The following is a 7,994-nucleotide window of genomic DNA, read 5'->3' as shown; positions in this document are numbered from 1 at the left end:
GTATTTGTGGCAAAGCAACCTTCATAATTCTTTCATACATGTCACTCTTGATTCATTGCACATCCCAGTACACCGCCGGAGGCATTCACATAGAGTCATATTTTGTTCTAAGTATCGATTTGTACTTCTTGAGTTGTAAGTAAAAAAAAGTGTGATGATCATCATTATTAGAGCATTGTCCCAGTGAGGAAAGGATGATGGAGACTATGATTCCCCGACAAGTCGGGATGAGACTCCGGACAAACAATAAAAAAAGGGGAAAAAGAGGTGATAACGCACAAGTATAGGGGATTGCAACAATTTTCGAGGGTAGAGTATTCAACCCAAATTTATTGATTCGACACAAGGGGAGCCAAAGAATATTCTCAAGTATTAGCAGTTGAGTTGTCAATTCAACCACACCTGGATAACTTAGTATCTGCAACAAAGTATTTAGTAGCAAAGTAATATGGAAGTAACGTTAACGATAGCAAAAGTAATATTTTTGGGTTTTGTAGTGATTGTAATAGTAGCAACGAAAAAGTAAATAAGCGAAGAACAATATGTGAAAAGCTCGTAGGCATTTGATCGGTGATGGAGAATTATGCCGGATGCGGTTCATCATGTAACAGTCATAACATAGGGAGACACAGAACTAGCTCCAATTCATCAATGTAATGTAGGCATGTATTCCGAATATAGTCATACGTGCTTATGGAAAAGAACTTGCATGACATCTTTTGTCCTACCCTCCCGTGGCAGCGGGGTCCTAATGGAAACTAAGGGATATTAAGGCCTCCTTTTAATAGAGTACCGGACCAAAGCATTAACACATAGTGAATACATGAACTCCTCAAACTACGGTCATCACCGGGAGTGGTCCCGATTATTGTCACTTCGGGGTTGTCGGATCATAACACATAGTAGGTGACTATAGACTTGCAAGATAGGGTCAAGAACTCACATATATTCTTGAAAACATAATAGGTTCGGATCTGAAATCATGGCACTCGGGCCCTAGTGACAAGCATTAAGCATAGCAAAGTCATAGCAACATCAATCTGAGAACATAGTGGATACTAGGGATCAAACCCTAACAAATCTAACTCGATTACATGATAAACCTCATCCAACCCATCACCGTCCAGCAAGCCTACGATGGAATTACTCACGCACGGCGGTGAGCATCATGAAATTGGTGATGGAGGATGGTTGATGATGACGATGGCGACGGATTCCCCTCTCCGGAGCCCCGAACGGACTCTATATCAGCCCTCCTGAGAGAGTTTAGGGCTTGGCGGCGGCTCCGTATCGTAAAACGCGATGAATATTTCTCTTTGATTTTTTTCTCCCCAAACATGAATATATAGAGTTGGAGTTGAGGTCGGTGGAGCTCTAGGGGGCCCACGAGGCAGGGGGCGCGCCCCCGCCCTCGTGGAAAGGGTGTGGGCCCCCTGGCCTTGATTCTTTCGCCAGTATTTTTTGTTATTTCCAAAAATAATCTCCGTGAAGTTTCAGGTCATTCCGAGAACTTTTGTTTCTGCGCATAAATAACACCATGGCAATTCTGCTGAAAACAGCGTCAGTCCGGGTTAGTTCCATTCAAATCATGCAAGTTAGAGTCCAAAACAAGGGCAAACGTGTTTGGAAAAGTAGATACGACGGAGACGTATCAACTCCCCCAAGCTTAAACCTTTGCTTGTCCTCAAGCAATTCAGTTGACAAACTGAAAGTGATAAAGAAAAACTTTTACAAACTCTGTTTGCTCTTGTTGTTGTAAATATGTAAAGCCAACATTCAAGTTTTCAGCAAAGATTATGAACTAACCATATTCACAATAACTCTTAGGCCTCATGTTTACTCATGTCAATGGCATAATCAACTAGCGAGCAATAATAATAAATCTCGGATGACAACACTTTCTCAAAACAATCATGATATGATATAACAAGATGGTATCTCGCTAGCCCTTTCTGAGACCGCAAAACATAAATGCAGAGCACCTTTAAAGATCAAGGACTGACTAAACATTGTAATTCATGGTAAAAGAGATCCAGTCATAGTCATACCCAATATAAATTAATAGTAATGGATGCAAATGACAGTGGTGCTCTCCAGCTGGTGCTTTTTAATAAGAGGGTGATGACTCAACATAAAAGTAAATAGATGGAGCCTTCGCAGAGGGAAGCAGGGATTTGTAGAGGTTCCAGAGCTCGGTTTTAAAGCAGAGATAAATAATATTTTGAGTGGCATACTTTCATTGTCTACATAACAACCAAGAGATGGCGATATCTTCCATGCCACACACATTATAGGCGGTTCCCAAATAGAATGGTAAAGTTTATACTCCCCCTCCACCAACAAGCATCAATCCATGGCTTGCTCGAAACAACGAGTGCCTCCAACTAACAACAGTCCCGGGGGAGTTTTGTTTGCAATTATTTTGATTTGATTTGCATAAAGCATGGGACTGGGCATCCCGGTGACCAGCCATTTTCTCGTGAGTGAGGAGCGGAGTCCACTCCTCTTGAGAATAACCCGCCTAGCATGGAAGATACAGACAACCCTAGTTGATACATGAGCTATTCGAGCATGCAAAACAGAATTTCATTTGAAGGTTTAGAGTTTGGCACATACAAATTTACTTGGAACGGCAGGTAGATACCGCATGTATAGGAAGGTATAGTGGACTCATATGGATTAACTTTGGGGTTTAAGGGATTGGATGCACAAGTAGTATTCCCCGCTTAGTACGAGTGAAGGCTTGAAAAAGACTGGGAAGCGACCAACTAGAGAGCGACAATAGTCATGAACATGCATTAAAATTAATAGACATTGAGTGCAAGCATGAGTAGGATATAATCCACCATGAACATAAATATCGTGAAGGCTATGTTGATTTTGTTTCAACTACATGCGTGAACATGTGCCAAGTCAAGTCACTCGAATCATTCAAAGGAGGATACCACCCTATTATACCACATCACAACCATTTTAATAGCATGTTGGCATGCAACGTAAACCATTATAAACTCCTAGCTAATTAAACATGGCATAAGCAACTATAATCTCTAATTGTCATTGCAAACATCTTTATTCATAATAGGCTGAATCAGGAACGATGAACTAATCATATTTACAAAAACAAGAGAGGTCGAGTTCATACCAGCTTCTCCCATCTCAATCAGTCCATCATATATCGTCATAATTGCCTTTCACTTGCACGACCGAACGATGTGAAAAAATAATAGTGCACGTGCATTGGACTAAGCTGGAATCTGTAAGCATTCAATAAACAGGAGAAGACAAGGCAATATGGGCTCTTGGTTAAATCAACAATAATGCATATAAGAGCCACTTCAACATTTTAATCATGGTCTTCTCCTATCGACCCCCAAAGGAAAGAAAAGAAATAGAACTATTTACACGGGAAAGCTCCCAACAAGCAAAAGAAGAACGGGAAATCTTTTTTGGGTTTTCTTTTTAATTATTACTACTACAGCAAGAAAGTAAACTAGCTAAAAGCTACTACTAATTTTTTTGTTTTTCTTAAGGTTTATCAAACACACAAGAAGAAAGCATAAAAAGGAAAATAAACTAGCATGGATATTACAGTGAAAAAGTATGAGCACCGACAACTAGCAATGACTGTGTGAACATGAATGTAATGTCGGTGAGAAATACGTACTCCCCCAAGCTTAGGATTTTGGCCTAAGTTGGTCTATGGCCACGGTTGGCCTGGTGGATATCCAAAGTTGTAAATGGGGTCGTACTGAGATGCAGCGGCTATCGCATCGTGGGCTGCAGCTTGGAGGCGGGTTGTCTCCATCCTCCTCTTATACTCGTCTGCCTCCTCTCTAGTTATAAAATATCTCCCTTTTGCCTGAAAGTCAAAGAAAGTAGAGGCAAGGAGAGCGACGTGATAGGTGCGTCGTTTGTCAAAGATTAGTCGGTACTGGAGGAACTGATCGTTCCTCTCAACAAACTGATGATGAACCATAGCCTCATAATCTAAATAAACAGGAGGCAACTCAACATCATACTCACGTATGGGTATATTAAGAAAATTAGCTAAACGGATTGCATAAATTCCACCGAAGAAATCTCCATTAAATCTATTATTATGCAACCTACGTGCAACAATGGCTCCCATATTATAATGTTTATCTCCTAATACAGCACTCCTGAGAACACTGAGGTCAGGGACACACATGTGACATGCTTCATCCTTACCATTTATGCACCTACCTATGAAGAGAGCAAAATAATGTATAGCAGGAAAATTAATGCTCCCTATGGTAGCTTGTGCTATGTCTCTAGATTCCCACACAGTTATACTAGCAAGAAAATCTCTAAATTCAGATTTGTGAGGTCCATTAGTACTACCCCATTGTGGAAGTTTGCAAGCAGTGGTAAAATCTCTAAGTCCATAGTATAAGAATTTTCATAAAGATCAAACAGGACAGTTTGAGAATTGCGTGAAGATGAAAATTCAAACCTCCTCACAAAGGAACTAGTGAGATAGTGGTACTGACGGCACTTCTCTGCCTCGAAGCTCACAAGATCAGCGTTACGCACATATGCGTTAAATTCTTCCTTGATTCCTGCTTGATCTATGAAGTCCTCGGAAGGTCATTCACAAGCCCGCACTGGAGCGTCTCTTGATGGTTCATCATCAGCATCGCGCATTGCAAGCCTGGGTCCTTGCTTCCTTAAAGGACCACCTTGGTACATTTTCCTAAACATATTTCTTCCTCTGAAAAATTTCTAAAAATTTTAGTAACTTCAAATAAAAGTGAACCAAACTCAACAAAATTGATAGCAACTACTCCTACAAGTGCCTAGAGCCTATATCATGCATTAGAACTACTTGGAACCATATAAATTTGACATGCAAGCTCAAGAACATGGGCACCTAGGCAACACAAATTTGTAATGAATAAAGCACTAGAACAAAAACTAATTGGACCTATCACATACCAAGGAACAATCCCCCAAAGCAGTTTTGTGAGAGGTGCTTGAGCAAGGAGATCAAAAATCGCAGCAAAATGAGCTAGAACTCGTGCTTGAGGTGGTTGGCGATTTTTTTGGGAGGAAGGAGTGTGTGGGTGCAGGAATAAGTGGAGGGGAGCCACCGTGGGCCCACGAGGTAGGGGGGCGCGCCCAGGGGGGTGGGCGCGCCCTGGACCCTCGTGGCCAGGTGCCAGCTCCCCCTGATGTGTTCTCAGTGCCAAATATTCTTAAATATTCCAGAAAAAATCATATCAAATTGGCGGGGCATTTGGAGAACTTTTATTTTCGGGGTATTTTTATATGGGACAATTCCATTTATCCCCCTAACTTGAGCCACCACCTGGCATTTGCCCCTAATTTTCAGGTATGCTCAAAACTACCCCTCTTCCATCAAGTCACCTTACAGAAATGCCCTTCTGTGCCATTACCGTCCGGTCAAAGGGGTTTGACCGTTTGGTGAATAGTAAATGGTGAACAGTAAATTCAAAAAATATAGCAAAAAAATCAAAAAAATCTGGAATTTTGTGGGATCGAAGATACTCAAGGGAGCAAGGCGCGTGCAAATTTTGGCACAGTTTGGACATTCCAGCAGCTCGTGTTAAACGAAAAACTTTAAAATGTACGCTGTGAGCAGTTAATTCAAAAAAATAGCAAGAAAATTCAAAAAAATATAAAAAAATATGGCATAAAAGAGGCTGGGGTGCGCAAGGTGCGTGCATTTTTTTTGCGTTTCGACACTATAGGAGCTCGTGGAGAAAAAAACAAAATTTGGCACAGAGAAAACTTTGAAAAAATGCACTATTTTGTTTTTTTTTTGCTAGAGCACCTCGCATGCCATTTGATCACAAAAATTTGCAAGCCCCTTGCGCACCCAAGCCTCTTTGATGCCAATAAAATTCACATTTTTAAAAAAATTCTTGCTATTTTTTTAATTTACTGTTCACAGCGTACAGATTTAAATTTTTTCCTTTCCCACGAGTTCCTGGAATGTCCAAACAATGCAAAAACTTGCACACACCTTGCGCCCTTAAGTATCTTCGATCCCACAAAATTTCAGCTTTTTTTATTTTTTTTTGCTATTTTTTTCGAATTTACTGTTCCCCATGTTACTATTCACCAGACGGTCAAACCCCTTTGACCGGACGGCAAGGGCATTTCTTTAAGGTGACTTGACGGAAGAGGGGTATTTTTGAGCATACCTGAAAATTAGGGGCAAATGCCAGGTGGTGGCTCAAGTTAGGGGGATAAATGGAATTGTCCCTTTTTATATTGCACGGATAATTCAAAAAATAGACAGAAAAATACTATTATTACTTTATTTCAACTAAATAACAGAAAGTAAAAAGAGGGTACAGAAGGTTGTGCCTTCTAACTTCATCCATCTCATGCTCATCAAAAGCAATCCACTAACAAGGTTGATCAGGTCTTGTTAACAAACTCATTCTGAATAACATGGAACCGGAGAAATTTTGAATAACACTATGTTACCTCAACGGGGATATGCACGTCCCCAATAATAAGAATATCATATCTCTTCTTGACGGTAGGAAGAGGAAATTCAAAACCTCCAAAAATAATAGATGGAATTTTTCCAATAGAATTGATACTGTGGACTTGAGGTTGTTTCCTCGGGAAGTGTACCGTATGCTCATTACCATTAACATGAAAAGTAACATTGCCTTTGTTGCAATCAATAACAGCCCCTGCATTATTCAAAAAGGGTCTTCCAAGAATAATAGACATACTATCGTCCTCGGGAATATCAAGAATAACAAAGTCCGTTAAAATAGTAACGTTTGCAACCACAACAAGCACATCCTCACAAATACCGACATGTATAGCAGTTGATTTATCAGCCATTTGCAAAGATATTTCAGTAGGTGTCAACTTATTCAAATCAAGTCTATGATATAACGAGAGAGGCATAACACTAACACCGGCTCCAAGATCACATAAAGCAGTTCTAACATAGTTTCTTTTAATGGAGCATGGTATAGTTGGTACTCTTGGATCTCGTAGTTTCTTAGGTATTCCACCCTTGAAAGTGTAATTAGCAAGCATGGTGGAAATTTCAGCTTCCGGTATCTTTCTCTTATTTGTAACAATATCCTTCATATACTTAGCATAAGGATTCATTTTAAGCATATCAGTCAAACGCATACGCAAGAAGATAGGTCTAATCATTTTAGCAAAGCGCTCAAAATACTCATCATCCTTTTTCTTGGATGGTTTGGGAGGAAAAGGCATGGGTTTCTGAACCCATGGTTCTCTTTCTTTACCATGTTTCCTAGCAAAAAAGTCTCTCTTATCATAACGTTGATTCTTTGATTGTGGGTTATCAAGATCAACAGCAGGTTCAATTTCTACAGCATTATCATTAGTAGGTTGAGAATCAACATGAACATCATCATTAGCATTATCACTAGGTTCATGTTCATCACTAGATTGTGTTTCAGCATCAGAAATAGAAATATTATTTGGATTCTCAGGTGGTTCAACAATAGGTTCACTAGAAGCATGCAAGGTCCTATCATTTTTCTTTTTCTTCTTTTTAGAAGGACTAGGTGCATCTATATTATTTGTCTGAGAATCTTGCTCAATTCTCTTAGGATGGCCTTCAGGATACAAAGGTTCCTGAGTCATTTTACCAATTCTAGTAGCCACTCTAACAGCAAAATCATTATTCTTATTATTCAATTCATTGAGCAAATCATTTTGAGCTTTAAGTACTTGTTCTACTTGAGTGGTAACCATAGAAGCATGTTTACTGATGAGTTTAAGTTCACCTTTAACTCTAGACATATAATCACCCAAGTGTTCAATCATATAAGCATTGTGTTTCAATTGTCTACCAAAATAAGCATTAAAGTTTTCTTGTTTAATAGTAAAATTATCAAACTCATCTAAGCATTGTCTAGCAGACTTATAGTGAGGAATATCACCTTCATCAAATCTATAGAGAGAATTTACCTTTACTACCTGTGTCGGGTTATCAGGATAAT

This window comes from Aegilops tauschii, chromosome 5 (genome assembly GCF_002575655.3).
Source record: "Aegilops tauschii subsp. strangulata cultivar AL8/78 chromosome 5, Aet v6.0, whole genome shotgun sequence".
In the NCBI taxonomy this organism is placed as follows: domain Eukaryota; kingdom Viridiplantae; phylum Streptophyta; class Magnoliopsida; order Poales; family Poaceae; genus Aegilops; species Aegilops tauschii.
The sequence above is the reverse complement of the archived record's forward strand: the minus strand, read 5'-3'. Positions refer to the sequence as shown.